General features: G+C 38.7%; 1 protein-coding gene across 10 annotated transcripts in view; it reads left to right on the top strand.

Moving 5' to 3' along the window:
* ABI3BP (ABI family member 3 binding protein) overlaps positions 1-15,336 on the top strand; it is a 238,445-nt gene that overhangs the window by 60,846 nt on the left and 162,263 nt on the right. The gene's annotated exons all lie outside the window — the stretch shown is intronic.

Genomic DNA, 15,336 nt, shown 5'->3' with positions numbered 1-15,336 from the left:
TTACTTGCACTATCGTAGATCACATCCAGCATTCATGCATATAAGCAGGGAACATTTGAAGAGAAATATATTTTGTCCTGCAGCCCCTTGCTCCTCATAGAGAAGTCTGTTGTACTCTAAAATCAGACAGGAGACTAACATTATTAATTAAACATCTAGACTAGATTTTACCTAAGATAATTGTTTTAAAACAAACACATTACAGTTTGTTGCCAAAAAAATTTTGAGAATTACGCACTTTTGACCAATGTTAAAACACCAACCCTAACCATGTAAACCAAAGAATTTGAAATTTTGCAAATATTCCCCCACCACATTCACTCTTTACTACAAAAAGTGCCTGGAAGCTATATACTCACCCCACACACAGAGGCAGGTCCACTGCTCCTTTATTTATTGAGCATCAGAAGTAATACTTTATTTATGATAAGTTTTTCCCCTTGGTTATTTCGATTGAGAATTTAGTCAATTGTAAACTTCCTTTCCATCGGAGGTGAAAAGTGTTCAATCTTAAAGGGCTAGAAGTCATATTGCTAGTGAAAAATGTGTGCAGAAAAGGAAAGAAAAATTCTGGTATAAATATACCAAGGTTTCAGTAGCTCAGTGATGAGGGATAATCAGATGGACCCAGCACACTTTTATTTACTTACTGTTGTTATCCTTTAATTTTTTTTATTATGGAAAGTTCAAATGTCTAAGGAGAGAAAATATTCCAATGACCCTCATGTTTCATCATGCAACTTGAAAACAGATCACTGTTTTGCTGATCCTGTTCCATGTATTCTTCATACACACAATTTTTTATTACAGGATTTTAAAGCATAACTGGATACCGTATTTTTAAGTCTGCGAACACTTCAGTATGCATCTCTAACAGATGAGAAATATTTTGAGTAATGCCATGCCTTTATCACGTTATAATAATAATCCTACCATATCATTTGATACCTAGTCCATATTTAAGTTTCTCTGCTGATCTTAAAAATGCTTTCTTCGAGTTGTTTCTTTCTTGCATCAGGATCCAAACAAGGTATCCATGTTACATTTGGTTATTATGTCTCAAGTCTCTTTTGTCCTATAACAATTCTCTCTTTCCTCCCTTCTTAAATGTCACTGATTTGCTGGAATACTTGGCTCATACATTCTGGTCCACATTCTGCATTTGACTGGTTGCTTCCATTCTGTAATTTTTAACTGGTTCCTCTCTGTCCTCTATTACCCATGAAAAAATACGTAGATTTGGAAGCTGTGCTAAATTTGGATTCAGCTTATTGGGGGAAAGAATACTTTATAGATGGCACTATGTATTTCCTAACAACTCACGAAAAGAGACACATAAATGGCTGATGTCATGCTCAGTGATGTTAAGACTGTTTGGTGTGTTTAGGTGATCTCGGGCAGATCCCTCCATGATAAAATTCACCATCAAATTATCACTTAATAGCTTACGCATCTATTGCTGATTATTGCCCAGATCCACTGCTGATTATTTCCCAGATCCATTATTTTATACAGGGCTTCTAAAATGGTAATTTTTATATTCTAGATACATTCTAGACACAGTCTAGATATAATCTAATTCTATCATTCTGCCTTTTTTAGCTGAAATTCTACAATAAAGAGTTTATTTTTTAAAATTTTCCTTACATAGAATTTTAGGAAGGTTGGGATAAATTCTCATTGTAATAAATTGGTGCTCTGATAGTCTCTGGTGGTGACCTATAATATTGTTTTATGATCAATAAGAGTGCATTGATTTTTACATATCTAATGAGGCTTAATCAATATTTCATGTACCCAACCCTTATGATTCTTCTCACTGTCTAGCCTGCATAGGGTTGACTGTTTACCTTGGTTCGCTATTAACCTGAATTTCTTGAAGTCAGGGTTTATGTTATTCTTTGTTTATTCATAGCAAATGATTTACATTGAGTAAATAGGCAGTAAATAATTGTGGCGCTGAATTAAATTGACTCAAGTCTGTGTAGAATATTTTGGCTGAAGGAGGCCAGGAGAGATTGTCTTTTCTAGGCCCTTGTCATCAGGCAAGTATATATCTAAGCCATCCAGGGTAGATAAAATACATCGCTGTGTATCTTAAAGTTATTTCTAGGGACAGAGATTCCAAAACTTCTCCTGGAAGGCTATTCCAAGTAGACTTTTAAAAACTCTTACCTCATCCTTTAGATAAATGTGTTCTTTTTATAATTTCCTTTCTCTTCTAGTATTCCAGTGGAAGAGGAAAAAAAATTCCTCTCACATCTTTCCTTTTCCATCTTTCTTTATGCCAAAGAATCTGTGTGTTTCTACTTTTATTACTTCAAAATGGACTTGCATTTCCAAGTTAAATTATTCTTCGGTTGCTTTAGTTTATTATTTATAGTCTTTCTTAATGACTGTTTTATATTAATTGCTCCTAATTGATTAAGCAGCTATTAATTTTTGATTGTTGCTATAACAAATTACCACGAATTTGGTGGCTTAAAACATCACAGATTTATTATCTTACAGTTCTGTATGTCAGAGGCCCAACCGGCTCTCTCTGGGCTAACATCAAGGTGTGGGCAGGGTTACATACTCCCCTGGAGGCTCTGAGAGAAAAATCTGTTTCCTTGCTTTTTGCAGCTTCTAGAGGCTGCCACATTCCCCTTCCACATTCAAGCCAACAAGAGTGAGTCAAGTGTTTCTCATTACACATCGTTCTGAATTCATCTTCTGCCTCCCCCTTCTACTTCAAAAGATCCTCGTGACTATATTGAACCCAGCTGGATAATCCAGGATGCTCTCCCTATTTTAAGATCAGCTGATTAGCAACCGTATTTATATCTGTAACTTTAATTATCCTTTGTCATGGTACCAAACATATTTATAGGTTCTTGGGATTAGGATTTGAGCTATCTTTGAGGAACCATTATACTGAGTGCCACAAACTATACACTTGAAATTTGTGTCTCAATTCTCTCTCCCAGTTTACCAGTATGATCTCAAGTCTCAATTCTGTTCATCTGTAAAATAGCAATAATGTCTATTTTTCACAGATGTGCTGTGGGTGCATTTGTGAATTCATGATTATGAAGTGATGAGTTGAAATCCCTTGAGTGCAAGCTACTCTACGATAGCAAAGAATTATTCCTTTTTGAAAAAAAATCATCACTTAAAGCCTCTCCTCTTACTTTCTTCTGTAATAAGATAGTAGTTGTTCAGTTGCACTAAAGTAGACCCAGACAGAGTAACTTATTTTCATTTTCTAAACAATATTAAATGCCACATTGTGACACATTTCACCTGTATGATATGTTTAAAAGATTTCCACCATTGAAATGAGAAGCTGTTGATCATTCAGAAATATTCAAGTTAGCATTTAGTGACTGGTGGACTAAAACTTTCTTCCTGAGTAATCACTTGTTAAGTATTTCTGTATTTATTTTAATATTGGTTTATCTATTGAAAGAGGCATTTTCAAAAGTTACATACTGGTCTTACATATAAAACTGAAAAAAATATTCCCTCTTGCTATTTTGGAAAATATGATTCATATAGAATTTCTGCAAAAAACTTATTTCAGCTATCTTCTAAAATTTTAGTAGATTAATTGGAGCAGTAGAAAAAGTACTATTATCCCAGGTGACTATGAATGATTATTAATGGCCATGAGAGTCTTGCAATGATGTGATAAAACATGATTCCTATTTAGTAGATCTAGGTTCCTATATCATTTTTTTAAACCCATACCATGAATATTCTCATTTCTGGTTTATGCATCCAGCCATTGCTTTGTTACTTTTAAATTCAGCTGTTGGTAATTTTGCAAATGTCCAATAAAGTAAAACAGAATTTTTTGACTTTGAATCTTTATAGACTCACACCTTATGATGTTCACTTGACATCTAAAAAGACTTTAATCAGTATCACCTGGGCAGGAAAGAGTTATAGTCCATCAATTATGTAGTGCAAGTTAAGGAGTTATTTTAGTATCCTTACTGCAAGAAAAGCTTGAATTGAAGATAAATCATATAGTTATCACTACCACAAAATCTGACTAAAGAGTTAGTCTTCCTAGCAGGTGTTAGGACTCAAAGGGATTTAAGAGGGCAAATTTCTTGTCCTGTTCTCACAACTGCTAACTCTCACACTTACTGCTCTAATAGGGCGAGCTCCTCGCCCGAAGCCAGGGGTCCCTCGGCCGCTCTCCCGAGTCGCCATCTTCCTGCTGGTTCCTTAGAGTGATTTCTGAGCTTGCTAGGAGGAGGGCACGGTACTAACTGCTCTGTAGATGGCCTGCACTGGAAGGAGCCTGGCCCAGAATGCTAACATGTGCATTCTAGGACAGATCCACCTCTACCCACAGAAGCAGCATGATGTGGGTTAAGAGTATGTATGTACTTTTGAGCCAGTCAGACCTGGGTTCAAATTCAATACAACTAACGACGGAAATTTTTGGGTAAGTCATGTAACTTCTCTGCTTCATTTCTTTCATGTAAAATACAGAATAATCTTTCAGGAGGGTTGTGAAGATTATGAATAAAATCTAATATAAACCCTAGTACAGAGTAGTAGGTTTTATAAATTTTGTCAATTGCTTTTATAGTATGCTGAGTGGTCTTGGATAATTTATCTAACCTTTCTGAGGTTTGTCTCAGTTGCTAATAACAAATGGGGCTCAATCACCACTAAAGTTCTGGTCTGCTCTAAGATTTAGTGCTAGGTTGAAAACCTTGGTCTAAGTGTGGGTCCTGTGGTTTTGTTTTCTGTTTTGTTTTATTTGGGGGCGGGGGCAGTCAGGAAAATTGTAGAGGTATAATTTTTTGACAAAGCTGTCAGTAACTAAAAAGATGTTACCAAACTCATCTCTTTATCATACCTAATGTTTCCTTAGAAGGGACAATTCCCAACATAAACTAAAGAAGCAGCAAAATTTTAAGACTATGACACAGTACCCTCAATACACACATTTCTCTCCCATAGTCATGATCATCTTTTAATCATTAAGGGGCATTTCCTGTTTTGTGTCCATTGCGGAATTGAGTTTTCACATGACTCAAAGAATTCCATAGCTGTGGCCTCTAAAGGAGAATGAGCTGAATCCTGAAAAGATAGAGCTGAAAGGATTTTTCATCACTAAATTTCAGTTTTCCACTGTCTTAATCTAGTGAAGCAATTCTTAACAAGAGCATGGTAAGAATTTTGACCTATTAAATATAGATAAAAATAAAAGCATGACACTGTTTCAGTTACTAAACATGGTAATTTTCTCAGCGAGTTTAAGTCAAAATTTAATCATCAGTTTCTTATTCTGAAATGTCTCACTTTTATATCATGGGGAAAATTGATTCTAAAAATTTGAATAAATTATTTATAATGATCCAGAACAATATATATTGTATGTCTAAAATGCAATTTATAGGGCGCCTGGGTGGCTCAGTTGGTTAAGTGACTGCTTTCGGCTCAGGTCATGATCCCGGGGTCCTGGGATCGAGTCCCGCATCAGGCTCCCTGCTCCTTGGGAGCCTGCTTCTCCCTCTGCTCTCTCTCTCTCTCTCTCTCTCTCTCTCTCTCTCTCTCCCTCTCCCTCTCCCTCTCCCTCTTTCCCTCTCCCTCTCTCTCTCCCTCTGTCTCTCATGAATAAATAAGTAAAATCTTTAAAAAAAAAAATGCAATTTATATTCCCGTAGATTATGAGTATCCCCTAAAGACTGTTTTTTTAAATTTAGATGTAATTGACAAATTAGTTTCAGGTGTAAAACATAATGATTTGGTATTGTATATACTGAGAAATTATCACAAGAAGTCTAGTTAACATCTGTCACCATACATACTTACAAAATTTTTTTTTCTTGTGAAGATTTTTAAGATCTCAATCAACTTTCAAATATGCAGTACATTATTATTAACTATAGTCACCATGCTGGACATTGTATTCCCATGACTTGTTTATTTTATAACTGGAAGTTTGTTGTACCCTTTGACCCCTTTCACTCACTTGGTCCCCCTTTGTCCCCCCAGCCACCACCTCTCTGTATCTATGAACTTGGTTTTGTTTTTGTTTGAGATATATCTAAACATATAAATGAGATCATACAGTGTTTGTTTTTTCTGTGTAACTTCACATAATGCCTCCAAGGTCCATCCACATTGTTGGAAATGGCAAAATTTCATTCTTTTTTATGGCTGGATAATATTCTTATGAGAGTGTGTGTGTGTATCCATCCACTGATGGACACTTAGACTTATGCCATGTTTTAGATCCTGTAAAGAATGCTGCAGTGAGTGTAGGGATGCACAGATCTTTTTGAGTTAGTGTTTTCATTTTCTTCAGATGAATACCCAGAAGTGGAATTGCTGGATCATATGGTAGTTCTATTTTTAATGTTTTGAGGAACCTCCATCTTATTTTCCACAGTGACTGCACTGATTTATGTTCTCACCAATGGTGCACGAGGGTTCCTTTTTCTCCATATCCTCACCAATACTTGTTATTTCTCACCTTTTTGATGCTAGCCATTCTGACTGGTGTGAGGTGATCTCTCATTATAGTTTGGATTTGCATTTCCCTCCTGATTGGTGATGCTGAGCATCTAATCATGTGTCTGTTGGCCTTCTGTTTATCTTTTTTTGAAAAATACCCGTTGATGTCCTCTGCCATTTTTAATTGGGTTGTCTGTTTTTGCTGCTGTGTTAGGAGCTATTTATATATTTTGGTTATTAACCTCTTATCAGATACATGACTTACAAATATTTTCTCCCATTTAGTAGGTTGCCCTTTCATTTTGTTGATGGTTTCCTTTGTTTTTAGTTTGAGATAGTCCATTTGTTTACTTTTGCTTTTGTTGCCTTTGCTTTTGGCATCAAATCCAAAAAATCATTGCCAAGACAAAAGTCATAGAGCTTACTGCCTATATTTACTTCTAGGAGTTTTATGGTTTCAGGGTTTATGTTCAAGTCTTTAATCCATTTGAGTTAATTTTTGTGAGATAGTGTGCAAGTTTCATTCTTTTTTGCATGTGGCTCTCCAGTTTTCTCAACACCACTTATTGAAGAGGTTATCCCTTCTCCATTATGTATTCTTCACTCCTCTGTCATAAATTAATTGACTGTGTATGTGTGGGTTTATTTTGGGGTTGTGATTTTGTTGCACTGATTTATGTGTGTATTTATGCCACTACCATACTGTTTTGCTTACTATAGCTTTGTAATGTAGTTTGAAATAAGCATGCATGATACCTCTAGCTTTGTTCTTCTTTCTCAAGATTGTTTTAGCTATTTGGGGTCTTCTGTGGTTCCACACAAATTTTACAATTGTTCTACCCCCCTACACGTTTACCCTTAGTTTTTACATTTGTATAGAAAGTGAGAGGAAATGCATAATTTTTTTCTTTCAGCATTGCAAACTTCCGAATTTCAGTGGTTTTCTTCAGCAGCTTTTTCATAAAAATGTCTAAGCCTGCTCTACTCATTTTTATGGAAGTGGGATGAAATGTAAGGTAATGGGGATTGCCATTTATTACATTGAAGAGTAAATATATCACCCTAATGACAAAAAGAAATGAATTTTTATTGTAAGTGTCCCAAGGAAGGTGGTAGTGGATTCACTGAAAAAAAATAGCTGGAAGTGGAGGTTGGGAATAATTGAAGAATTATAGAGGGAATTAATTAGCTTGACAAGTCGTGAAAGAGGAGCAGGATAAACTAAAGGCAGGAAAAGATGAAGTGGCAGCCATGGCAACCAGCTCAGTCCCTCTCTCCCTTGACAGAATATTCAAGGATTAATGATCTTTAACAAGAGGGTGTGAGGGGAGACAGCAAGATAGCAGCCAGCAATGAATACAAGGCAGTCCCCAAATGCATATTGGGGACGCTAATTATGCCAGAGTAGTCTTATTAGTTCACTTTTACACATAAGGAACTGGATCTCCAAGAGTTTTAAGTAAACTTTGTGAAGTTCCTTACTCAGCTAGTAAGTGGCAGGTCCAAGGTTTGAACCCAGGAAGTCTGGCTCTAGAAACTGAGCTCTGAAACACTCTACTGGCTCTAAAACTTTGGGCACTTTATCTGTTCTTCTACAATAGACAGTTCATAAGCCCCTGATATGTTGCTTCTATAATGTCTTTCCAAACAGAGAAAAAAGGTCATATGTTCTGGAAGGAGCCATCGGCCACCTAACGAATTAAGTTAAATAAATTAAATGAGTTAAAATACATAAAGCACCTACTGTGTCCTTAAAACTTGTTCTCCCCCACCCGTTCCACCACCATCACCATCTCTGTTTGTTATGAGCTCCCCGTCTGTTAAGCCCTACCTCCTCTGCTCCCTGCTTGGCCATTTCTGGCCAAGGCAGTCAACAATTATGTCCCTCTCTATGTATATCCTAAAGCTGAGTATTTTCTTTTACCATCATTCTTAATAAATGGCTATTTGTTCTTATTTTTGTGGGTCTTGTGTTCTCCTATGCTCTATCCAGATAGAAAACCCCTACGAGCTAAGGACACCCTAGAGGGTTTCCGTTTTTACCTCCAGTGTTGTCACAGTGAATGAAGGAATGAATGGCAGAGAGGCAAGGGAGAGAGACCCAGGAAGTCTGAAGCAGTGGTAGGTCACATTTAAGATGGATTTTCCTCTTTTGTTTAGAACTGTTTTCAGAATGTCCTCTTAATTCCTTCTCTGTAAATCGTTTTCCCACTTGGGGACCATTTGGCTTTGAATCTTCAAGATTAATCCAAAATTTTCATTAAAAAAATAGGAATCTCACAATCACTTGATTTTCTTCCGAGGTTCAAAATTTAGCAGAGCTTAAGTAAGCTTCAAAAGAGATTTTTAAAGAAATTGGCCTAGCGGGTATCAATTTCTTAATAAATGATTATGCCATTATTTAAATAATTCACCATGAGTTGACACCAGAAAGGCCTGGTTTCATAATAGATGACCATCTCACCGTGTTTTGATACAGATAACATCTTTTCAAAGTTCTATTTTTCTCTTGGATTCAACTATAATGTTTTCATGGTCTTCCTGACCTCACCAAATAATAAACTGTTTCCAAATTTATCTTCTCTTGGAAATAAAATAAATTTATAATATTTCAATATAAAGCATGACAGTTTTTTTCATATGTATTGCACAGCTCACTGAGACCAAAATCTAACTTTAAAAAAATTCATTCCTAATTATATCGAAAGGGGTTCCCCAACATAGCTTATGACCCTTTGGTCATGGACCAAAACAAAAGTATACTCTATCCCAGATTTGTTGCCAGAGGCTTGCTGTTAGAATACCTTCAAAGGAAAGACAGCTGCTGGGAGAAGGATTAATTGGAGGGTTATGTGGGAATAGGTATACAAGATCATGTGTAGACTTCAAAATTTCCTTTAGTTTTAGGAATACATCTCACAGTTAAGGAATACAATTGAATCCCAGTCTCCTAATGGCCCACTTATTTCCTTACAAGTTTTCCTTTCCCTGGGCATTTAATGCCTGGCACTTAACAATCATACTTGAAGTGTTATGTCGTGTAGGCCAGCGTTTGGTTATATTGTTTTGGATTGTTCCCTGTTTTTGTTTGTTTTGTTTTGTCTTCATTTGTGTCCTCTTTGACCAGCTACATAGCGAATTCCTTGGGGCCAGAGCTGAGTCTTACCTTCCCTCATGTACTCCAAAATCAGCATCAATAGATCTCTGGGTATAGGAGCTGACTACCCAGAGTTTGATTGCAGGTTTACGGGAGAGGCTTCGTCAACAAAATAAAACATCTCTATTTGTCCATAGTGGTAATCTCTGGGAGGAAAAAATAAAAGCAAGTATCCAACTGGGTTAATGCATTGGCCCTACACTATTTATTAGGCACAGTTATTGCTTACACCTGTTGTTCTGACACAATTAATACTCCTCCCCTTTCTCTCAAGTGTCCCAGTTCAGTTAAAAATTATATGCTTAATATATACTTGAGAGAAAGCCTTGAACTCTTAGAATGGACCCCAAGTCTTTCACCATCTGATTCCAAGCTGGTAGCCTCGCCTTTTCTCCTGCAACTGGGGACACTCCTCAATGAGAAAAGAGGAAGAAAATCAAGAAGTTCACTACAGGTTTGGCTCTGATGAATTCCATTCAGAAGGCTGGGCGCAGAGAGGTTGCTCATCAAATGCCAGAGTAGACTTTCTCACCAACCTGTCTACTGATGATTTAATGTTGTTGAGCACCTATAATGTGCTGGGCCAAGAGCTTCACAGAGGTTACATCTTCACAGCTACCGTGGGAAGCACAAGTTATTAAAATCCTCATCTTCCCAATGAAGACAGTAAATCCCAGAGGAGTTGAGAAATCTCTAAGTGGCAGCCTGGCTCCAGAGCCTGTGCCTTTATTTGATCACCATGCCGTCATACTTTCCCCATGGCACATGAGTATTGTGTCCTTTGAACCCTATGTAAAAACCCCTCTTGTGGGGATTATTCTTGACCCCCTCCCCCTACGTGGTGATGTGATGTCGACTAAAGGGTTTAAAAAGAGAGAAACAGGCCTGCTGGATTTGAAGGCTTTGGCTTTTTACCTGATAGCTAATGTGACCTAGCTTTTATTATTTAGATGAAAACTATCCAAACGAAGTCCTGATTTTTTTATAGTACTTCCTGTAGAGATAATAACGGAGTGATAAACTCACTGGAAAATGTGCGCACTACAGGCTCCCCTTCAAAAGCAAGCCCTTGCCAAACCTTAGACCGGTTTGCAGACAACACCCTATACTGAATTTCTCTGTGGGGTGCACATACAAAACACAGGCAAGGAAAAAAACCACAGGCAATAAAGTCAACAATTTTAATGTCTAACAGGTCTGCTAAACTGGAAAAGGATGTGGACTGGCTGTGGGGGCAAGTGGGTAAGAGAAATCGTTTATTAAATACTTGTTTCCAGTGTCTGGGAGATAATTTGTCAGAGCTGGAAAGTAAGGCAGGGTTATCTTGGGATGGTGGCTGAATGAGTTACTGCAGACTGGATGCCAGGACCGCAGGAAATTAAGAGCGACCTGGTACATCACAGTTGGGGTCAGTATGTGGGGATAGTTGAGGTCAGGTCAGGACTGGCTTTGTGGGCATGTGAGCAGTGCACTCAGAAGGGCCCTGCATTAGAAGTTGAATGCTTTGCTGTTGTGCTTTCTTTGTGAGGTCAGATGAGCCGGAGGTGCCTGGGTTCCTGTGTGCCCATCTCCCAGCCCCTCCTCTGGTTTGGTTCGAAGCCTGGTCTCCTCGTGCTCCTGCTGCTAGGCCTTCCTCTCCCCACCCAGACTCAGGGCCTACTGCTGCCCTTTGCCTTCAGGAGAGACTTGGGGGTGAAAGCAGGGAGGTTTTGGTGTGCACACCCCCTTGGTGATGTCTGGCAGGACGTGGCTGCAGCAGTCTTTGCACGAGCTGGCACTGCCTCGTGCATTCATGGGGCTCTTCGGCAGGTGCAAGCCCCTCTCCTACCCCTGTTGAGATACACAGTCCGTCTCCGTTCAGAGATTGCAATCCTGTGGTGTCCGTGGGTTGGGATGGTAGGCCTGTGGGAAGGGGAGATTGACTTTTCAGCCCTGGGGGCGGGGGCGGGGTGAGGTGGGAAGTAATTGGCTTCGATCCTGCTGCTGACCCTGATGGGAGAGGGTTCCATGCAGTCAGGCTTCTGGAGAAGGGAGAGTCTGCACTCACCTGCAGGTGCAACATTAAATACACAATACATACCGTGACAAGTTGAGACAGAGACTGTGGAAGAAGGAAAATGTTTTATACTTTGTCCTTAATGTCACTTTACCCCCAGCTTATAAAAATAGGGGTTTCATCTTCTGATTGTTATTGTTTTTATTATTTGCATTGACTGGGCCTGCGGAGAATGTAGCTGGCGCTGGCTGACGTGTGTTTTCCACACATCGCCTGCCTGATCCTCACTGAAATTAAAACTCTCAGAAAAAGTTTCCAGCAATGTCTTCTTCCATGGAATGGGCCTTTGAAATGTCAGTCTGGAAAAAGGATGCATTTTTCCTACAAGACTGTTTCAGTAAGCTGTGAGGAGTGCAGGACTGTAGCGGAGACTCTAGGAGTACACATTATTGTGTTTAGGAAAAGGCCTCTTTCCCCCTCCTACTCCTTCAGTCCACCCCTTCCTTCCCTACATCCTCCCTTCCAACCACAGCTCCATTCTCCTTTCCCACCATGCTCTGTGCACTACTCTCGTAAGGGGCTGCTTCTCCTTGCTGCCATCAAACAAGTCTGAACAACAGCTCCTGGAGCAAACGCCCCAGTGGAAGCTGTCAGCTCCCTTCAGAACGAATCTTTGACTGAATATTCTAGAAACCCGCCGCTGGAGGCTGTTCCTAGTCCTTTTTTGCATTAGCAGTTGTGCTGTGGTGCCATTCAGCCCTTACTGTTGCTCTAGCCTGTTTGGGGGGTAGGGCCTGAGAGTAGCCAGACCTCTGAGACCCAGGGGCATAGCAGAACGTCCTGTCAAAATGGGGATTGGTTCAGTATTCAACTGATTTTGTAATGGAAATAATTACTGAACAGTGTAGGATTTGCTTTAAATTTTTCAGGTGGAAGAAGGATAATTCTTACATACAAACCACATATTAATTATAAGCAAAAACTTCAAAGAAAATAGTTCTACAGATAGGTTTATCAGAGAGTAATTCAGTGATTACGGTTTACTAGCTTTAAGAAAAAAGATGATTTGCTTTTGCTATATCCCAAACCTCTAATCATGTTTTCCTTTCTTCTTGAAAAGCCTCTGTTCCTCCGTCTTTACTCTCACCCCAGGCTATAATGGCATGGAGGAACATACTCATTATTCTTTCAGAAAACATTTGTGGTGTAATTACTGTTTCCATGTTTAAAAGTACAGAAATGAACAAAACATGGACTGAGTCTGGGCTAGATTCAATGTCATGCTCAGCCTACCACATCATCCACAGGGGCTTAGAAACACTCCAAAAGTCAGAGGGCTTTTAGTAATTTGTGATGATTCATAATTCTACAGACTTTCATTTTTATGTGCAACTAAGGACAAAGTGTTAGTAATCTAACTGATTTATTAAAAATTACTAAACTTTTCATAGTTAAATTAGTAAATTTTGTGCACTCCTGACATGACTTGTAACTACTCTGTCTTCTATTTGGACTTCTGGCTGCCATGAAGCTTTGCAAAACCACGAGTTTGCACGTACCTAAGCAGACATTGCTCTTTCCCCAATTTTCTAGAAAAATGCCCCATCGGAGTTTTTCCGGAAGGGACACTGAACTTTCTGAAAGGGTATCGGTGATGTTCCTGAGTTGGTAGCGTCTGTCAATTGCTGCTTTTCTGACTTTTTAATATGTCATTACTTTAGGGTCCCTTGATGGTATTTTGTGGTGAGGTTTTATTTTTGTTGTTGTTGATACTACCCTCTGGAGGGATGCATCAACCATACTTGAGCTTCTCCTTTTCTAATAACTGGGTTTCAGAATGGATGTGGACTGCAGTTCAAATATGAATCCTTTATACCTCATTGCTGAAATGGATTCGGTGGAGTGGTATCCATGTGTTATTATTATTATTATTATTATTTTATCACTGGACGGTGAGAATGGGTGGAGCAGGTAGGGAGTAAGTTTGGTTATCCCACTGAAATTTAGAAGTCATGATGAGTGGCCTTTCAAGAAATGAGTAGACAATTAGCATTTACTGTCTTCTTATATTCCAACTCCCCACCAGGTTGCACACCTCCCTTTCTCAGTGAGGCTCCCCTTCATGGACCAGCCCGCCAGGGACAGTGTCTGCAGGTTTAGGCAAAGGCAGCTAAGGTTGGACTGCAGAGCCCAGGGCCCCAGCTGGAGCTCTGTTTCCATATCCCCTCCGCTGGCCACATTCCCGGAGATTCTTTTTTTTTTTTTCAGAACCGACTGACGGGTAAGTGGAACTCTCTGCCTGGGCTTCAAACACAAGGAGGCTTTTCAAGGGGATTTTTCAAACAGACATGACTCAGTGTTAGTGTTGATGAAATAAGACACAGGAGCTGTCTGCCAAATGCTAAAAGCTAAAGGGAGTACTTAATTTGGAGTGTGCCCATTCAGGACAGATTACAGCCAGGTGTGGCATGGACACTTGTGGATGCAAAGGAGGGTTGATAATATTTATGCATGGATACTTCCCTGGCCATAGTTTTCTTTTGTTTTAGGTTTTGTCGGTAATTTTATTCTTAATTTGTTAGTAGTCTTGTGTGCTACATTGACATCTCATAAAAATGGTTACCTTATTTTTTTTAAATATATTTTTTTAAGATTTTATTTATTCATGAGAGACAGAGGAGGGGAGAGAGAGAGAGAGAGAAGCAGAGGGAGAAGCACGCTCCCAAGGAGCAGGGAGCCCGATGCGGGACTCGATCCCAGGACCCTGGGATCATGACCCGAGCCAAAGGCAGATGCTTAACCATCTGAGCCACCCAGGTACCTTATTTTATCAAATTCTAAAACACACCTTTAACTGTAAATCACATCACTCTTTCATATAAAACTAAAAACAATAAAGCTGTTGATTAATGATGCTGCTTTTGCATCACCTAGCACTTTTATTTTATATTTATTGAAACAACTTCCTTGACCTCGTTGATACATAATGATATATAATATGAAAATATCTATTTTTTTGTAAAGAGATATGATTTTTTTTAGTAGACTCTGTGTTAGAATAGCTTTAGATTTACAGAAAATTTGTTCTATCATATAGACAGTTCCTATATACTTTACATTCAACTTCTATTCTTAACATATTATGTTAACATTGTACATTTGTCACAACTAATGAACCAATATTGATATGTTATTAACTGAAGTTAAACTATTTGATTTCCTTAGTTTTTACTTAAGATCCATTTTCTCATCCTGGATTCCATGCAGGATACCACGTTATGTTTTGTCATGTCTTCTTTGGCTCTGGTGGACAGTGTCCGTTTTCTCGACTTTCCTTATTTTTGATGAAAGGTTCTGGTTAGATATTTTGTAGAATGTCCTTCAATTCAGTTTTATCTGATGTTTTTCTCATGGTTAGACTGGGGTTGGGAGCTTGAGCAAGGAAGATATTACTTAAACAAAATTTAAAAGTAAAATAAACAACCCAAAAAAAAAAAGTTCAGTAACTGCTAAATATTCTTCACCTTGAGAGTCTGAACCTTCTCTTCCACCTTTGACTCTGATTCTCAATAGCCTTGTTTTCCCACACCACACCACTTACTGGGCCAGCAAGAATGCTAGTAACGCAGCAGCTTTGAAACCCTTCTCTACTGGGTTTTCTTCCAAATCACTGACCCTCTTCAGCCAACTTAGAAACTGTCATTTTCTTGACCTTCCC

The sequence above is a fragment of the Eumetopias jubatus genome, unplaced genomic scaffold, assembly GCF_037043125.1.
Source record: "Eumetopias jubatus isolate StellerSeaLion01/CBP00866 unplaced genomic scaffold, mEumJub1_p1.0 scaffold_1, whole genome shotgun sequence".
Taxonomy (NCBI): Eukaryota; Metazoa; Chordata; class Mammalia; order Carnivora; family Otariidae; genus Eumetopias; species Eumetopias jubatus.
Note: the sequence above shows the minus strand (reverse complement) of the source record. Positions and strands in the feature narration are given on the sequence as shown.